The sequence below is a fragment of the Stenella coeruleoalba genome, assembly GCF_951394435.1.
Source record: "Stenella coeruleoalba genome assembly, chromosome: 9".
Taxonomy (NCBI): Eukaryota; Metazoa; Chordata; class Mammalia; order Artiodactyla; family Delphinidae; genus Stenella; species Stenella coeruleoalba.
In genome coordinates, this window is record NC_137155.1 from 67,617,102 (window position 1) to 67,637,589 (window position 20,488).

A 20,488-nucleotide genomic window follows, 5' to 3' on the forward strand; every position below is an offset into this window, starting at 1 on the left:
TGTGTTATGAAAAACAAAACACAAGCAAATCATGGCAGAATGGAAGAAGCAGCACCCTAAAAGACAGCTAAAAACAATTTATGGGGGTAGGGGGAGGAGGAAAGCCAGAAGATGGGCATGGAATGAAGAGCGGTACTGGGAAGGAAAACAGTTGGAAGCAGCCAGTGGTTTAATTTGGTGCCCTCAGAATCCTCACGGGTGAGTATTGGTCAGAAAAGGTACAGGAGACTAGATCCTCACTTTGGAAAGTCTGCAATATTAGGCTTAATTAAATTAGAGTTAATTAAATATCAATTAGAGATTTAGTGATAATTTTTGAGCAGGGTGATATGATTTTCTCCTTTACTTTATGAAAAAGGATCTGAAATTCTGGATAGGGAAAACTGCAGTTAGAAAGTTACTTCGAGGCTAAATCCCATGATCCAAATGAGATAATGGGGACCGAACACTGGGTCAGATGGGATGGAAAAAAGGGAAGGCTTGGAGGCTGTAACCATGTCTGACAGGGTAGAAAGAGGGGAAAACTGAGAGATCATAAGAAGGGGAGGGGCAAAAAACAGAGATGGAATCAATTCCAGGAAGGTTTAAAAACATCCCATGGCTTTGGAAAAAAAAAAAGGAGGAGGGAGTCAACAAAGGTTTCTAGAAGGAAAAGAAATCTTGAGTGAGACTTGCTGAATGAGTAAGAGCTCGGCATAAACGGAGTGGGAGACAGTAAAGGGGTGAGGGGAAGGAGAAAATTGGATTAATTGAAGAAGAAGGTCCAGTGTGAGCACCTAGGGACAAGAGAAAACTGCGATGGAAGAACCAAGAAAGAGCCTTGACACAAGAATGGATCAGATAGTGAAAGGATATAAGGGAGCTTAGAGACTTCAGCCTCGAGGGTTCATGGATCTTTGTCCTGGTTCATTGCATTAATATTGTCCAGCTATTCCTCATCTGCCTGCTCCCTGGAGTAGAAATTTTATTTTGTCTTGGATTCTTCTAGAACACTCCTGCCCCTCACATCCTGCATGTTTTCATTTCTCTCATATAATGTCTTCATCCTCATCTTACCCACAGTTTGTTTCATCATAAAGTTTAGGCTTTCCATGATCCCTCATGGCCATCTGATACTCCATGGCATTCTTTCAGCTTCCTCTCAAATGTTAACTCTTTCTCTTGATCTGTCTAACCACTACTATCTTTTAATCAGGCTGTATCACAGGACCAGTGACCTATAGCTTGATGATCTTTGTAACAGGTGCCCACTCCAGAAACAATCACCTACAAGGGTAATTTGATTCAAATCATCGCAGCTTCCTCTATTTCTAGAGTTTTCCCTAAAACCAAAAAGTTATCAAATGACCAGAATAAGTTATTATTCTTAATTTGCAATTCTATGGCTAAAAAATAGTGGGAAAAATAGAAGGATCTGAATCACACAAATAATGAAGAGTTGTAAGTATACATATTTTTCCAACATAAAATGTATCATCAATAGTTAACTTTGGTAAGCCTGAGAATAGAGACATATTTTTAAAAATACATAAGTCAATTTAATAATGAGATAATGATTTTATTTTGAAGAGACTTTTTTAAAAATAAATATTCACCATTTTTTACCTTTGTCCGTAGGACCTTCAAAACATATCTTTTCTTGCTTATTTAGAAAATTCTGTAAGAAACACTGATGACAAAGTTTATGGTAACAACTCAACAAAATTAAAGATACGAAATCAGTCACCCTTTCCTTTATAGTCCTTCCCATGCTTCAATAAAATGTGTACTATTAGGAACCTTACTTTCAATCCCATAATTTTTCTTCCAAATTTATGTAAAGGTTTAAACATTACCTAAATAAAATATAGGTTATTAGGAATTTCTTGGAATATAATTCAACATTTTAAGAGAGTCTAGTACAAAGCCATGCAACCTATCAGGATCTCAATAAACATCCATGAAAAAAGAGATTAAAGAAGAAGATCTAAACTGTAGCCATAGGGCACATCTGGCTCAAAGACTTGTTTTGTTTGACCCACACCAGTGTGGCAAAATTGTTTTTTAATTAATTGCATATGCGTGTGTGTTTGTGTGTGTGTGTGTGTGTGTGTGCGTGTGAAATTTCACTGAAAAAATGCAAATTTCAGGGTTCTAAAAATCAAAACAAAACAAAAACTGGAAGTTCTGGCAGAACTAGGCCTGCATTCTCACATGTCAACAATCACTTTAAGTTAAAAACTACACTCTTTAATCTGGCGTTCGGATCAGTTTGTCATGGTCCCCACCACTCTTCATAGTTTACTATTGGTTAAAAGAGTCTGTGGTTGCCTCCTCACGGAGACATTGTAAGTGTAACAGAAAAAAGAAGTACTATTTCCTCTGCACTGTAGGTACTTTCTAGATCACCTACAAGAGCCATTCCATTCCTTCGAGAGCCTCCCATCCATACTTCTGAACATATCCTTCTATTTAAAGTCATTACGTATCTCCCTCAGACTCAAAAAGCTGCTAACTAACAGACTTACCCTTTAATCTGTGTGTTCAGACCCAAAATCCAGTGCTTATCTGGCCTTGGCACAGCTAAGATGGCTAGCAATGAGTAAGACTCATTTTTTCAAACAGGAATTAGGCAGATGCTCTTATCTATATGAGTATAGCCATTTTTACATCTAAGATTAAGTTTACTACACACAATAGGCAAAATAAGAAGACATCCATTTAGTTTAACTTCAAAAACCATATATATTCTCTCCTCTCTGAATTCTCATCTTATTTCCCTCAATAGTAAAAGAAAAGTCACATACAGAAAGCATCAGACTACCCACAAACAGGCAACTATGAAAGAGAAGTATGTCAATCTTCAGAGAAGCCTCAGAAGCAAACTTTGGCAAAACATTACTTTTCTCCTCCTTTCAGAAACTTCTCTGTTCAAATTCTACTTTTATTCTTTCTAATACAAACCTAACATTGGCTCTCACACAAGTCATCCTTTTGTTCCTTCTACATTTCTCATCTGTAGATGTGCTCATCAGCTTGTCAGCCAAGGCTGTGAGAATTTATACCTAATCTTCACATTCCCTCTTGGCTGAAATTTTCTCCCAAACCCTTAATAATTTCCTATCTTGATTACTATAATTTCTTTTTTATTGTCCTCTTGAAATTGATACTCTTTAAATTATGTACAACCAGAATATGTGGCTAAAATAACATTTCCTCCCAACTGTCTCTTTTTCACTAATGTAACTTCACTGTCTCTTGGAAAATTCCAGTTTACCTCTAAATTACTCTGGAGACCTTGCTGCAATTATATTCTCTGTCACTGCAGTGCGGAGTCACACATCATTAGTTTTGTCATCTCACCTTCCTTCCAGGAAGCCCCAAGCAGATATTCTTTGAGGTATTCTCTTTTTAAGAGCATTGTTTTAAAAAGTTGTCTATCAAGATGAAGAGAAGAAAAACATGTGAAGGACTACCTATATCTGTATTTTCTTTCTTCCCTAAGAAAAAAAGGAGTGGTTCAAAGTGTATCCCACATTTTACATTTGCATTGAAATTTAGTTTTAAGGATATAATTTCTAATAAATCAAAATTTGCAAGTAAATGGTTTCTCAGATTCAAACATCTTTTGGGCAAAAGATGAGAAGTCCAATTCTACCATATGAGGCACCAAAAAATGTAAATATTAGAAAACTGACTATATCATCAAAAGAACATCATTTTAGGCAATAAGCCTTTCAACTTCAGAAGGCTTGGCTTTATGACTTTATACCCAGTCAACCACATTAGCATTCTGAAATTTTTCAGTGAGAAAAATAAGCGTCTTTGAGGGGGAGCGGAACAGAAAAAAGACATTTTATCAAAAGCATGCAGATGATTTGGTTCATACAGGCCTTTAAAGTAAAACCCCAAATGGCATATTTTAGCTTTCCCTTTGTAAATTTCTAGAAAAAAATGCAAATGTACATTCTTACCAAGATGTTCCTCATCTACTGATACCTGTCTCTGTCATTCTCTCTTTTTCACACACACACACACTCACACACACATACACACAAACACAGTGGAGTTACAATGTTCCTGGCTGGGAATGTTTTTCTCTGCTCTTTAATCCACAATGAATGTTTATCATAAAGCTAGTTTTCCCTCTGGTATTGGGATGCAGCCAGTAGCCCAGCAGGAGAGAAAGGGAATCAGTTTTGGAAGGTGTCCAGGTGAAGATTAGGATGACTTCCAAAAAGGCGCCAGGAGCAGTGCACTTAGCATCAGTAGGCTTAAGTGTTCACCTGACCTTTCTCAGACGAAACTTTTAGAGGTACAAAAGATGGTGTTTGCTTTAGACAAATCAATCCCACTCCTGGAGCTGGGATAGGGCTCAGCTTCTCCTGAAGCATTTGGCCTACAAGAGAGCAGAATAGCTGCATGAAGAAAATAGGAGTACTGTAGGGAAAGAAGCAAAGTGAAATGGATGCTAAGTACATCTAACCAAGGTCCAATGATCAGAATCAAAGTTGTAGCTAAATTGTTCTACTTCCTTTACTTTTTCCATTTAAAAACAACAACAAAGCCAGCTATATCTAATTAGAATCAAACTATAATAATTTCAGGAAACCCTTCACCTCAAAATCATGAAGCTGAAAAATAACCACTATGAATGAAATTGTAATACAAGGCAGAAAAAGTATTAGAAGTGTAATTATCGACCTTCTCCATATACTCTGGAAATCATATATTTAATATAAAATTAAATATAATATTTTTGACATGCTTAGATCTCTACTATGAATTGAAGGTCTTCAGTACTTCTCTTGGGGCCGGGATCTCAGAATGCTGAGACACAACAGTATTTTTCATTTCTCACTTTCCTTTTCAAAATAATGAGCTACAGAAATGCTACTGCCTCTTTGAACTTTTTTTTTTCTTCTTTTTTTTTTTTGCGGTACGTGGGCCTCTCACTGCTGCGGCCTCTCCCGCCGCGGCGCACAGGCTCCGGACGCGCAGGCTCAGCGGCCATGGCTCACGGGCCCAGCCGCTCCGCGGCACGTGGGATCCTCCCGGACCGGGGCACGAACCCGTGTCCCCCGCATCGGCAGGCGGACTCTCTACCACTGCGCCACCAGGGGAGCCCCTTTTTGTACTTTTATAAGCAGTAAAGTTCAAAGGACTATGGTGGACAGAAAATTTGAATCATAAGCACAATAATAAGAATTTTCTCTTAGTCATCCTTTCCCTATGTGAAAATAGTTTAGCCTAGCATCTATGATCTTATAAACACCAAAATATAAACAAATGTTCCAAGCTGGGAACTAAGTCACTGCTCCTGTTCTAAAGTTGTCTTGAACAGGTCATCAACCAGGCATGGTAAACCAATGTTTTACAAGTCTTAACAATTTCTGTGCACACCTTTTAAGCTGTACAATCCTTATAAATGTCACATTTCTTATGAAAATATATGTCTTCCTCCTGAAAGAGCTGCAAATGAAGAATGCATGTACCAGTGCTATTATTATATGCTACATTTGCTACATTTAATAAAACAAAGGGGTAAACTTTCAGCATATTTTCAGAAGTTTTATCAGTTAGTTCCATTACAGTGTTCAAGAGAACTGCAGCAATAAATCCCAGGCAACAAATAAAATGTCTCCCATACAGTCTTAAGAGAAATCACAGAACAGTCCAAGGCTTATACATTCAGTTATACCTAAAATATTTTCATTAACCCAAAAGCCATTGTGAAAGTCTCTGCTGATGGAAGATCTCCAATAAACCTACTTTATAAACTGTAAGGTTGGTATTCAGTGTTACTAAAATAGTTGTTGTTTCTGATTATTTCAGGCTGACCAGTTGTAGGCCAGAGCTATGTATGTCAAAGTCACTCACTTAGTTAGCAATGACACCAGTGGAAATTACTTTCCTATGAACAGTTCTGAAATCTTGGCCCCTGGCTAAAGCCAGTTATCGCAAAAGAGTAATAAATCTTGGAAATTGGTGGCCTGTCTCTTCTAATACAAAATAATGAATATTAAAAAACAAACAAACAAACACCTAAGGTTCTGCTTAAAAGGTGAAATAACAGGGCTTCCCTGGTGGCACAGTGGTTGAGAGTCCACCTGCCGATGCAGGGGACATGGGTTTGTGCCCCGGTCCGGGAAGATCCCACATGCTGCGGAGCGGCTGGGCCCATGAGCCATGGCCGCTGAGCCTGTGTATCCGGAGCCTGTGCTCCGCAACGGGAGAGGCCGCAACGGTGAGAGGCCCGCGTACCGCAAAAACAAAAAAAGGTGAAATAACAAACACTTCTACAACTTGGAAAATGTACACAAGTTAAAAAGTCATGTATGTTGAGCCACTAAAACTAACGAAGTTAATAAACAAATGAAAAAATAAGGAGGTTATGAAAATACTAAGGAAGTATGGGTATTAGGCTGGAGTGGTAAAAGACTATACTACTGACTTACTAAATCGACTACTGGTGTATGCTCTAATGGTTCAGTTTAGCTATTTAGCTGTTTATTTACTACCCCAAAGTATTCATTAATAGGAATTTCTAAAAGTTATTATACTATAAATATGAGACCACTATAAGAATTTTACAAGCCTCTTTATATAGTCTGCAATACTGACTTGATCACAATAAAATCACAACTTTTGCGTTTTTCTTTGAGGTACTGTTTCTCATAGTGTGATCTTAGGATCACCTGTGATGTTCCCAGGCCCTTCTCAAGACCTAATGAACCAGAATCTCTGGAATTGAGACCCAGGACCGTAAGTGTGAAACAAAAGTTCTAAGTAAGTCTGCACTGGTTGGAGCTATTGTTTTTACCAGTGCATAAATTTTCAATAAATAGAGCTAGCACAACACAAAAATTAGCCCTCCTGGTGACATGAAATTAAGTTATATGTTATTCAAATTAAGTGAGCTTCTATTCTTGCTTATATATTTTATTAAGCTCTTATAAGATGCTTTGTCTTATGAAACAGTGAAATCACATCTAATTTTATATGGTTGTCTCTTTGGCTTAGCTGCCTATTTTCTATGATCTGAACTCAATGTTCAACTATAATGATTAAACGGTACCACTAAGTTAATCATGATTTTTACCTTTTTTGTCCTGTTTTATTGTGTTTAATTTGAAAAGTTTTCTTTAATCCTTAATAGAAGTGAGGTATAAATTAATCAATAAGTGATCTCAGAGTAGTTCTAGATTGATTCGGGCAATGGGAATACCATTTTAACTTCTATTCTCAGAAGTCAACAAATGGCTAATAGGAAAAGAAATTTCACAAAATAAATCCTGAATCTAATATTTAGACTAAGAATTCATGCTCACAAGTATCTATTCAAGTTCAACTAAAGAACTACGTTACTATGTATAGAAAGAACAAAGGAATAATTCAGTTAGAAAGTCACAATTTTCCAACTATAGTAGTAAAACATGATTCAGGCAAGCATGATCAATAAATGCTAAATCTAAGGGGAAAAGCTTTAATTACAAACAGGATATTTAAAACATCTCAAAGTATTTCCCTATAAATTACTTATTAATTTCCAAAGGAAAAAAGTAAATATGGTAGAGAAACTGAATGACTCTTGAAACAAATAATCAAAATAATGTCAACAATAATACTTTTAATTTTTATTAAAAATGAAAGAAGTCCAGAAGAACAACTTGTATGCAACTAAACAATGGTTTAAGTGGCTTTCCTATTCCTATTAAAGCTTTATGTTTAAAATGTCTACATGATATGTGCTTCACAGGCTTGAGACTATCAAACTTTACCACCCATGTGACTTTAGCAGCTTTATTGCATAATGATCCACATAACACTGCATATTTGTCTAGTTTAGCCTATGTCATAAAGTGCTATTCATAGGGGGGAAAGTAACAAAGCTTACTAAACACTGAAATTCTCCAAGGTATTTGCTACTTGGGTCAGGGAAAAAAAGCTAATTTAGCACTACCAGCCTGAATAACAGATTTCCATTTATATACACATGGATATATATATTATATATATATATATATATAAAAAATATATAATATATATATGAATCTGAATTCCATTTATATATATATATATATATCAAAAAAAGAGCTAAGAGTTTTAGTTAGTCAATTAAAATATATCAAAAGCATCCCAAAATAGTTAATTCTATTAATACTAATGATTAATCCTTGAGAAGGATACATCATCACTAAAACATTAGTTTTATTCCAGCCAAAACTGCATAATCTGAATCTAATCATGAGAAAACACTAGATAAACACAAATTGAGAAACTTTTAACTTCCTCTATTCTTTAGAAACATCAATGTCACAAAAGATCAAGAAAAGCTAAAGAATCGTCCAGATTAAAAAAGCATAAAGAGATGTGAAAGGTAAACGCAATGTCATCCCTGACTGAGGGGTGCGGGGGAGGACTGCTATAAGGACATTATTGGGACAACTGACAACGTTGCAGTACGGACTGCAGATTAGATACAAGTATTTCCAGTGTTAAACCAGACTTGATAACTGTACTGCGGTTATGTAAGAGAAGGTTCCCAGTTCTAAGAAAGACACACTGAAAGATTAAAGGGTGAAGAGACATTGTCAAAGCAACCCACTCTCAAATGGTTCTGGTGGGGAAAAAAATACTTTATACACACACACACAATATAAAGACAAAATGTTAAGATCTGGACAAAATGTTAACATTTTTTAATCTGTGTAAATGGTTTGTGAGCATGTTTTTGTACTACAGTTACAACTTTTCTATAAGTAAAAATTGTTTCAGACTTCCCTGGTGGCACAGTGGTTAAGAATCCGCCTGCCAATGCAGGGGACATGGGTTCAAGCCCTGGTCCAGGAAGATCCTACATGCCGTGGAGCAACTAAGCCCATGCGCCACAACTACTGAGCCTGCACTCTAGAGCCCGCGAGCCACAACTACTGAAGCCTGCGCATCTAGAGCCCGTGCTCTGCAACAAGAGAAGCCACCACGATGAGAAGCCTGCGCACCACAACAAACAGTAGCCCCCACTCGACGCAACTAGAGAAAGCCCACACGCAGCAATGAAGACCCAACACAGCCAAAAATGAAATAATTAAAAAAATTTGTTTCAAAATAAAATCTGATTTTTTTCAAGTTAAAAAGAAAAAGAAAGAAAACAATTTGGCAGTAGTACTCAGTAAAGCTGAAGAAGCATACTGTCCAGACTGGGCAGTTCTACTTGTAGGTATATACCTTAAAGAAACTCTTGACCATATACACAAGGAAGTATATATAAGAATGTTTCTTGTAACTCTGTTTCATATAGGAAGAATTGGAAGCAACCTAAATTGCCATCAATCATAGAATGTATACGTGAATTACAGCATAGTCATTAATGAACACTATGCATTGAATACCTCAATCTGAGCTACACATGTTAAAATGAATAATCCCAAAAGCAATGTTGAGGGGAAAAACTATTGCCAAATGTACATAATGATACCACATTTTTAAAGTACTAAAACACGAAAAATCTTAGATATTTATCAATGCAAATACATGTGTCAAAATATAAAAAGCATTATGAAAACTGAATAGCAAATTCAAAATAATAATTAACTCTGGGGAGTGACCAGTGTAACCTAGGAGGGGTACAGACAGAGCTTCAGTTGTCTCATAACACTATTTCTGTAAGAAAAGAAGCAAACAGCAAAATGCTAAAACATGAGAAAACTGGATGGTGGCTATATGGATATGTATTATTATTCTCTATCATTTGCAGTGTTTCAAAATATTACCTAACAAATTCTTTTTTAAGACTTTAAAAGTTCTAATTAAACAAAATGAATGCTGAGAAGCTCAGTTCAACCCTCTTGGCCAAAAAGGAGGACCACAATGAAATATAATAAACCAATGTTTAATTAATTTTTACAATATGCAAACACTCTTTGCTATTGTAAACTCGTCAAAACCCATTTTCATTAACTCACACCATGTACTTCAGCCTTTTGTATTATGAATCCCAGCATATGATTATAGATGAGTCAGTCAAGTTTATTTTGTAATATACTTAATTACCCAGCAAATCTCCATTCTCTGTACTGTTTTCCCTCACATTGACTGATTGTGTTCTGAGGTTTCCCTTGCAGGTGAAAATTTCATACCTGGGTTGGCTGATATTTATTAAGGTTAAAGAGGCATTGACCTTCATGGTTACAGCAGAATTCTGAGCAGCATCAGGCCTCCATTGAGACCACAGTGCCTATGGCAGTCACCATTTCTTCAGCTGCACAGTATTTTTATCAAAGTCAGCCTGTGCAGGCATCGTATGACATAAATGATAACAGAAATGTGCTGCATAGACCAGGGAGAAAAGTATGAAATGCCTTTTAAATTGTTACAAGAAAAGAAACAGTGCTCTACAGTGGAGGAAACTGGAGATCGAAAACAGAGCATCTCAGTTTTGTTCTGCCACTCATTCCTTGTGGCCTTAAGCAACCCACATCCCCTCTCTCAACCTGGGATTACTCATGCGGAGATAATGACAATGTCCTGCCAACCTCCCAGGATTGGTGTTAGGCCTGAAAGAGATGACACATGCAGAAGTGCTTTGTGAAAGATAAAGCATTCAAAAACCACAAAGTGTGATTGTCATTATTCTGATCCTTTCAGAACCAAAAAATATCCTTGCAAAATGAATACAATAAAATTCTCAGAAACAGATAAGGAAAATTAATTTGGTAGTTTCAGCAAGCTATGGTTTGTATGTGAGTGAGTAGACTGCTACAAGAAAATCTCCAAGAGAAAATAAACAACTGCTAATGATATTTTAGTATGGAACTTTGTTCAAAGTTGGAGTACACAAGGAAGTTGAAGGAAGGTATGTGAAGTACTCTCTTCCAAAATTACTTAAGGACTAATTGGTGATTGCAATTTGTGTGTAAAGATTAAAATGGACACTAGCTGAAAGGGGGTGGCAAGGTGAAGAAGGCCAAGAGTTGTTGCTTTCCTTAAAGCAGTGGTTCATTAAGTTTGCTCAATGGACTCCTAGGATCCCTGAGAACCTTCCAGGAATTCATGATGGCAAAATTATTTTCATAATAATATTAAGATGTTATTTGCCTTTTTGCCGTGTGGTGTAAAAGCACTGATGGGAGAATTGCTGGTGCCTTAGCACAAGTCAATGCCATGGCAGCAAACTGTATTAGTTGTCATTATACTCTTCACTGCCACATACTTGCATGCCTTAAAAGAAACAAACAAAGCTTGTCTCATTTAAGAATGCCCTTGATGAAGCAGTAAAAATCTTAATTCTGTTATATCTCAACCCTTGATTCAATTTTTTTTATTGTGTGATAAAATGGTAAATAAAAACAAAGCAATTGCTACATACTAAACTGTAAGAGGTGTTTCAAGGAGCAGCACACCTGTGTGGTTTTTTTTTAGTTGCCAGCTGAACTAGCCACTTTTTTCATGCAACACCATTTTTACTTGAAGGAACAACTGACAGACAACCTACAACTTTTCAGACTTGGGTATTGGGCAGGTATTTTGCAAAAATGAGGGAGGTAAATCTTCTAGAAATTTGAAAAACTTCTAATGGCCTCTGGGAGCATAAAAGCTTCCCAGTGCAATTTTTTCTGATTAGATCTGTGGTAATATTAACAAATGGGATTTGTTTATGCTGTATAATGAAATGCATCAACATTTGGAAAATCTACGAAACTCAGTGAATTAACATTTTCGAAATGACCAACAGTTGATGTTACAGTATTATGCCTGGGTAAAGTATTTGTTCAAAGTGCATGGTAGATCAATGGATTTTAAAATAACAAAATACAAAAAATTCATTAATATGTTTATAACTAACTAATCTTTAAGCAATTACCACTTGTTGAATTTCGGTATATTACTAAAGAAGAATGTCCACAGTTATCCAGTAGCGCTATGAAAATACTCCTCCCTTCTCTAATCAATCAATGAAATGGGTTGCAACCAAAGAAAAGACAAGAAAAGAAAATGGTGTAGAAAGGAGCAGAGTTATGGAGTAGAAAGGAAAAGAAATTATCTAATTCTATCACAATTCTTCAACAAGACCTGTGCACATTATAATACATATTGTGCCTCTTACACTTCAGTGTAATTTTGCTTCAAAAAATAGCACTCATAAATGTTGTTCTGTCCTAAGGCTAACTAGAGCCCTTTTGTCCAACTGTGGCAAGCATCCACCTTCCCTTACCCTGTAGTCCTGTGGTCCTTAGTCAGTGGTTGACAGGTATAGAAGTATAAATGTCCAGTTCATTTAACTTGGGTTGGAACAGTGGCATAATTCATACTACAGAACTTCCATGAAATTTTAAACTTCAGCTGCACTTGGACAGACTTTGCCTGAAATTACACCCCTTCTTTCCCTTCCCAGTCCTGCCTTTCCCATTTATTACTCCCTAACTTGTTTCTCACTTTATTATTTGCAAATAAATCCTCATCTTAGCATCAGCTTCTAGGGAATCCAACATCAAACAGCTAGTTAAGAGCCATTCAGTTATTTGATCAATGCTGCTCTTTGAATTCCTGGTATATGATGATCAACTTGATTATCACAGTAACAGGAAGGTTAGGGTACAATTTCATTTTATATCAACATAATTCTAGCTAAATATAAAGTAAATGAAATGTGAAGGAAGAAATTTTAACTCTGCCAACAAAAAAAAGCAGGCAAATTTTGGTTATGATCTTTGGTTCATTTTCCAGAAAGGGCATGATCACATGTGATATTTGAGTCCACAGCATTGTAACATCCTTTTAGAAAATAGGCTACAAGGAAAAGGAAATAATAGAGCAATACTGTGATGGGACAGAAGGAACAGGACTACATAGAACCACATGAGCAAGATATGGGTCAAGATATGTGTGAAGATAATAATCAGTGGAGAGGAAATGACTGGAAAACGCCAACTTCCAAGGGTTAGTTGACTGGTGAATTGATATCCCTGATGAAACGGGAGGGGTCAGGATAAAAAAGGAATGTAATAGATGAGAGGGCAAATGAGCACACAGAAAATGTTGACTTGGAAAAAAGGGAGGGGAAGGAGAGATGAGGTGAGCAAGCAGCATTCAAAGGTTCCAGACATCTTTTCTCTGGCATTGGTAGCACAGAAAGCAGCACTCACCAGACACTACTGCCAGTTTCAAGGTACAAAGAGCCACACCACTATTTCCTTCTCAGCAGTACTCCATTTAGACCAGTGTGCATTTTCTCACACTATTCTGCATTATTCCATTAACATTGCTTCTTTGTCTTCTTCCCTTTTTTCTACATTTCAGTTGCTCCCCAAATCATTATGTTAAGAGACCACAAACTTTCTGCCTCTGGTCAACATATGTTCCCAAAAATCAATAAGCAAAGAAGGAAGTGGGATATATCATACACTTTCTACCTGTTTTCTTTTAGGCTTACTGTAAGAGCCAGGTTTTTTTTTGTTGTTTTTTGTTTTTGGTTTTTTTAGCACCCAAGAGGAAAAAATGCATATTAGAAACCTGTTCTGAACAAAACCATATCTACCTACAACTTCCTTTGCCAGTCTCTAAGGACAATGGTAAAAAGGAATCCCAAAGCATATATGTGTCTATAAAGTCACTGCCTAAAAAGACAAAAACTGAATAGAAACCTTCAATAAGGCTGCTCTCATAATTCTGCATAAGTCAGGAATGAATCACTTTTAATACTGCAAGCATGTAACAGACATCTGATGATGAGTGTGTATGTTTGTCAATACATATCTCTTTACATTTAAATATGTTAACAATAAAGCATTCTTATAAGCAGAATTCTAGCACATACAAGAAAAAAACATATCACATCATAGCCCATTTTAAAGTTAATCCAGATTAGTATTTATAACATTTCAAGTGAATCAATACTTTGAAAATTTCTTTCTACTATTAATCTGTTTTCTTATTAGTTGTATTTATTAGAGAGGCTAACACGACAAATTTGGTTTCAACAGCATGTAGAGATTCCTAAACCACTTCTATTGAAATATAACCCTAGGCCACAGAAATCTATCAGAAATAATGTGAGGATTGGCTTCTTTGGGTTAACCAGGAATCCTTTCATTAAGAGATTATCTGCTGTTGAAATAGTTTCATCTTTGCACTTTATAAAAAAAACTTTATTGAAAACAAAATAATTCTCTTCTACTGAATTTAAGAGTAAGTACTAGCCACATGATGCCAGCATATAAATAAAAGCCACAGACCTAAACAGCTGTCAAGGTGGGAACAGGAGCATTTGGGACGTGTGCCAGGATACAACGTGTGTGGCATCAGAGTACTTAATACAACTAAGTCTGTTTCAATCAATTTGTATCAGGAGAACATTAGGTTATCATTTAAAAAAAAAAATCAGACTCCACAAGAAGAACTTTCCTTTTATGGGGGCAGGGGGGCGGGGGGAGGCAAAAAGCAAAAAGGTCTCTATCTGGAAATATCTTCCAAAAGCCAGGCAGCATGGAGCTTCAAGCACAAGAACCAAAGTAGCTTCCTAATGATCCTGGGGACTAAATGACCAAGACCAGCACATCCACAGGTCAGCTCTCAAGTATGTGTTGGATGAACAGAGGACTGGGGAACAAGTTGAAGTTCACAGCTGTATCCATTCCCAGAAACTGACCATATATTGAGCGAGTCCAGTGAATTTTGTAGGAGACTTCTTAACTTGAGCAAGGGCAGCTTTTCTGCCCCTGAAGCTTTGTCCAAAATGCATAAACATTCTATAGTTATTTACAAAAGAAAGACTATGATTAAATATAGCCTCTGCTCTTACAGTTAGCTATCAATTTTTAAAAAGAAATTTAACAAAGGGCTTCAGCCATTTTAGGAAAGAGGCAATTTATTACATTGTAAAAAATATGGATATATGTAAAAACAAAAGGTAAAATAATTTATACCTTTCAAAAATGACCAAGACATAACAGTAAGCATTAAAGTACAAAACAGGTAAGTCAACAAGCACTAGCAATGCCAGTTTTTCTTTTAATTACCTACTATTAATGTCACACTAAGCCCTTATTTGTCATATATCTGAAATACTAACAACTTGCCAACACACCAACAGTACACAAACCTTCGGTTCTTCTACTCAGTCACCTTTATTATAAAATAATTTCTCTCGGGCTTCCCTGGTGGTGCAGTGGTTGAGAGTCCACCTGCTGATGCAGGGAACACGGGTTCGTGCCCCGGTCTGGGAAGATCCCACATGCTGCGGAGCGGCTGGGCCCGTGAGCCATGGCCGCTGAGCCTGCGCGTCCGGAGCCTGTGCTCCGCAACGGGAGAGGCCCCAACAGTGAGAGGCCTGCGTACCGCAAATAAATAAATAATAAAATAATTTCTCTCCAAATTGATGACAGATATATTCCAATGGAAACAAAATCAATTCTTAATAATTACATGTCTCATTCTTAAAAAAAACTATTGATTTAAGCAATGCTTAATTTCTGTTTCAAAGAAAATACTGAACATTATTTTTTAAGAATCCTTTCCCTTTTTATATTGAAGAATATAGTTGAGTTACAATATTATTCATTTTATACCTAGTAGTTTGTACTTCAAATATTGTAATTATTAAAAGCATCTAAACTACGGGTTAGGATAGTGATACATATGTACCAGCTATGATTTTATCAGCTCTGGCTATGAACATTACAGTCAGGCAATCAAGGAAACCACTTTTTCTGAGAGTTGAAATCCTCCCTGGTTTCTGATAGGAAAGGTCCTGCTGAATGTGCTACACGTTCCAAATGCTCTCGTATCACCTCACCCCAGGCCCCTCCCAGCCATCTTCCATCTTTCTAGGATAACATGTGTCATTTAAGTGCTTAATTTATCACGGGGAATGACCTCAATGAGGGATAAAATAGGATTTAATGAGGAATTTCCAGGGTGTTTGACTAAAAGAGAAAAGGGATTATTGCATATATTAGAATACTCCATGCCATTAGGGTGCACTAGTCTTTTGCATTTCAAAGGCAAATGTTTGATAAGGTTCAATCAGAAGCATTTTTTCATTTACTATGTCTAAATATACAGGAAATGTTACATTGGAGAAATGCTCAGAAAAAGCCCAAACGTAAAGAACTAAAGATTATGTAAGCTTTGGTAAAAATCTCTGTGTTACATTTTCTCAGCTCTTAGATGTAATTCCAAAAAGGACCCTGGATAGTGTAGGATGGCTAGCGTATGGTTTATTTTGAGTTTTATGAAACAGGGATTTGCATGTTTTAATAAATTTCTAACCATAACCACAGAAGATCTCTTTAGATTTCACCAAATAGAAACCAAACGATAATGAGTTGATGAAGTAACAAGGTCTTTATTTGTTACGATGGCATAGGAAAGAGAAAGGTGTGCTGAGGGCATTGTTTTAATGATGAAAGTGGGGTACCTGGTGCTCAGTATTCTTCAACACTGGATCATTCTACAACCAATTTAATACACGTGAAGGATAGTTTCTTGTAAATAATTCACTTCTTCACTTCACAAGTACTTGCTGAGGTCTGATATCAACTCAAATATTAGCAAGGTCCTCCATACTCTAGATCACATAGGGATCTGAGGAATAAAGAGATTGAAAAGCAAAGAAATGCAGAAGAAAGATCAACGAGATCAAATACTTATTTTACCCTTATTTTTAAAATAGTTTTGATGACACTATTAATATATTATAAAAGTGTTGTATAATTTCAAGAAACCTTAAACTTCATAGCTTATCTTGAAAGAAAATGAATGTGGGAAAATGCTAGCTCTGTTTTACAGGAAACTTCAGGCTGAGGTAGAGTTACGTTTACTCATTCATTTCTTCATTCTTTTCTTTTTTCACTAAGTAATTGCTGTGCACCACTCAGATGCCAAGCTCTGTGTCAAGCCCTAAAGATATTATAATGCTATGATACCCCTTCCTCAGTTTAGTGAGTGGGTGCGGGGGAGAGAGAGAGAGAGAGAGAGAGGCCGTAATCAAACACATTACCAACTATGCAATTACAAAATAAGGTACAATCTAAAGAAAGGAAATGCAGACCTAGGAGTATCTGGAACAAAGGAAACTGACTTGGGCTTGGGGTTACTGAGGAAGGGGGACAAAGAAAGTTTTATTTGGAAAAGAAATGCTTGAGTTGGGAGTAAAGAATGGGCAGATGTTGGGCTTCCCTGGTGGCGCAGTGGTTGAGAGTCCGCCTGCCGATTCAGGGGACGCGGGTTCGTGCCCCAGTCCGGGAAGATCCCACATGCCGCAGAGCGGCTGGGCCCGTGAGCCATGGCCGCTGAGCCTGCGCGTCCGGAGCCTGTGCTCCGCAATGGGAGAGGCCACAACAGTGAGAGGCCCGTGTACCGCAAGAAACAAACGAACAAAAAAAAAAACAACAAAAAAAGAATGGGCAGATGTTAACAGGAAGCAGGCGAGATCCGACAAAAGCAACAGAATCCCTATGATGGGCAGGGATTGGAGGAAGGGAAAAACGAGCGATCACCAAGGAACAAAAATTAACAGTCAACGAAGCTGGAATATAGACAGCTAAGTAAGCAAAGGAATCTGAAAAAGACTTTCACCTCAGGTGACATAGGGACTAACTCTTGAGGAGACCTTCAATGGTCATACAAGTAGATTCAGTAACAAAACAGTTTTAATGCACTGCTGGTAAGGGAAATCTCTAAGTAAGGAAAATCAATCTCTCTCTCACTCTCTCTCAGATCATGCTATTTGTTTTTGTAAAGCAAAGGTTTATAAAAATACAAATATCAGGATAGTGTTTACATCTCAGCAGGAAGACATAATGATAATAAAGATAATGAAGAGGCACCCACAGGGAGATGCAGTGAGTTTTAAGTTGGGGGGCAGATTCGTGGTTGTTCAGTTTTTTGTTTGGTTTGGTTTTTTGGTGTTTTTGTTTGTTTGTTTTACAACTTATAGGTTTTTTTGCATACATTATTTTATTTCAAATGTTACATGAAAATGGGGAGGGTGAGGCTAGAGAGGCAGGCAGATAACAGACTTTATGGGGACATTTAGGCTACCTTAATAACTATGGTCTTCATCTTAAAATAAGTGAAGATAATGAAGGCTATTCACATGATAGGAAACTTGAATTTTCAAAAGATCACTTTGGATCAAGTGGGACAAAAGGTTATATGAAGCTGAGTAGATGAAGAGACACAGGTTAATCAATGCTTGTAGTCGTCCTGGACTCAGATAGTGTCACTGGAGATGGACGGCAGTGGATGAACATAAGATCAATAGGTCTTTGTGGTGGAAGCAATATAAGGAATGAGGTAGCAAGAGGTTTCAAGGATAAATTTGAGACATGGCACTTACACAACTGGATGTGTTGTGGTTGTTCTTCACTAAGATAGAAAACACTGGCAGAGAACCTGGTCCAGTCTGCAATGATGCTGAGTTTGAGATGCCTTTGAGATATACAGGTGGAGATGTCAGGCAGATAATTAGATGCAGATGTCTGGAGCTCAGACGAGGAATTCGGCACAGCAATCAGATAGGATAGCAGAATGGCAAAAATGCCATTTTTTAAGATAATATATCTAGCCTAAAACAGTACTTAAGAAACGTAAATTAAGAAAAAGTTATGAAATATATACAGATTTTAGACTGCTTACGTTCAACTCACAGTAATATTCTATTGCATTTGTTATTCCTTTGGTTTTAAAATAGTGAAAGAATTAATTAAGGTACAAGACAATAGCGTTAACCAATAAACATATTCTCCTTAACCACTTTATCAGATTAGTCAACTAGTAATATATTGGAGTTTGGAAGGAATAAAGAGAGAATATATTTAAATTTTGCACCAAAGCAACAAAGAATTTCAAGTCACCTTAAGGGACAAAAACAAGACAACACTTGGTACCACAAGGCAGAACTTAAGAGGAGTTAGTTTAACAAAGAATGCAACTGGAATCTTCTATAATAATAAATATCATAATAAAGGAGTTAATAGTTTTGGACGGTGACATACAAAACGAATTATACTAGTCACAAACAAAACATATGCTCACTTCCAGCAGCTCTTTAATAAAATATTTAGGTTACATTGCTATTTCAAGGATCACACTGTCCCTGAAAGAATCACATTCGTACACATCCAAAAACCCATAGGTTAGTATGTCTTATGTTTTACTTTAGTTTAAAACAGTAATCTGGAAAAAGACTTTGGGTTTTCATTTTGCAAGAAGATAACACACAAAGCAAATGAGGAAATTAACTCCACCCTGCCTTTTTAAAGATAATATGGTAGGTAAATAAAAATTTTGATAGAGATTTTCTTAAACACTTTAATAAACAATACAAGATTTCCTTAAAAGAAAAACAGCTAAATAAGTGGTGTATGGGTGTACATGCAAAACCCAAGGAAAAATATTTATAAAACTAAAACCAAGAATTGTTCACAAGTCCTATAGCAATCAAATTACTTGGTCTGTCTACCTTTCCAAGTATTTAAAAACTGACATCTAACATAACACGAAGCTGTCTCCGTTTTTCAAATGGTTAAGGTAAATTATTCTGATATTTACACCATCACATATTTCCTACTACTATAAACAATGCATGAAAGCTTAGCAAACTTCACTTCATGCCTGGAAATGAAAATCGTCAAATGGCAAACCCCATCTTGCATAACTTTAGCCTTTACTCTAACTACCACACAGGTTTTCTTTGGTTCTTCCAAAAAGGCCAGTTCGTTCCCTCCTTAGGGTACAGTCCTCCTTCAGTATCTGTGGGGGGATTGGTTCCAGGACCACTCATGGACACTGAAATCCGCAAATCTCCGGTCTGTTATATAAAATGACACGGTACAGTCGGCCTTCCTTATCCCCAGATACAAAATCTGTGGATATAGAGGGCTAACTACATGTACATAGCCTTTCTCCCAAATCTTGATGGAGCTAACTAACTCTTCAGCATCCATCAGATCTCTGCTCAATTTTACTTCCCCAATGAAGCCTTCCCTGCTTGCTCATTCTCAGGTGGGTTGCTGCCTCTCTCATAACACACTGTTCTTTTCCTCACACCAGTTGTCAACTTAGTGTGTTTCTTTGTTTAATCTGTCTTCCCCAACACAGGATAAGTGTCATAAGGGAAATATATCCATTTCATCTGCCAAGAGCAACACACATGTTAGGGGCTTAGTAAATATTTATTAACTGAAAATGAATGAATCAACGATGACTGAGTAAATGAGCAAAATAAAGTAAGTCAGAGAATCATGAATAAATACTACTATAATGCTCATTAAAAAGTTTTTTAAGGGCTTCCCTGGTGGTGCAGTGGTTGAGAGTCCGCCTGCTGACGCAGGGGACGCGGGTTCGTGCCCTGGTCCGGGAAGATCCCACATGCCGCGGAGCGGCTGGGCCCATGAGCCATGGCCGCTGAGCCTGCGTGTCCGGAGCCTGTGCTCCGCAACGGGAGAGGCCACAACAGTGAGAGGCCCACATACCACAAAAAAAAAAAAAAGTTTTTTAAGTGGAG

General features: G+C 37.0%; 1 protein-coding gene across 8 annotated transcripts in view; it reads right to left on the minus strand.

Moving 5' to 3' along the window:
• The window catches only part of IMMP2L (inner mitochondrial membrane peptidase subunit 2), a 969,308-nt gene that overhangs the window by 617,256 nt on the left and 331,564 nt on the right, over nucleotides 1-20,488 (minus strand). The gene's annotated exons all lie outside the window — the stretch shown is intronic.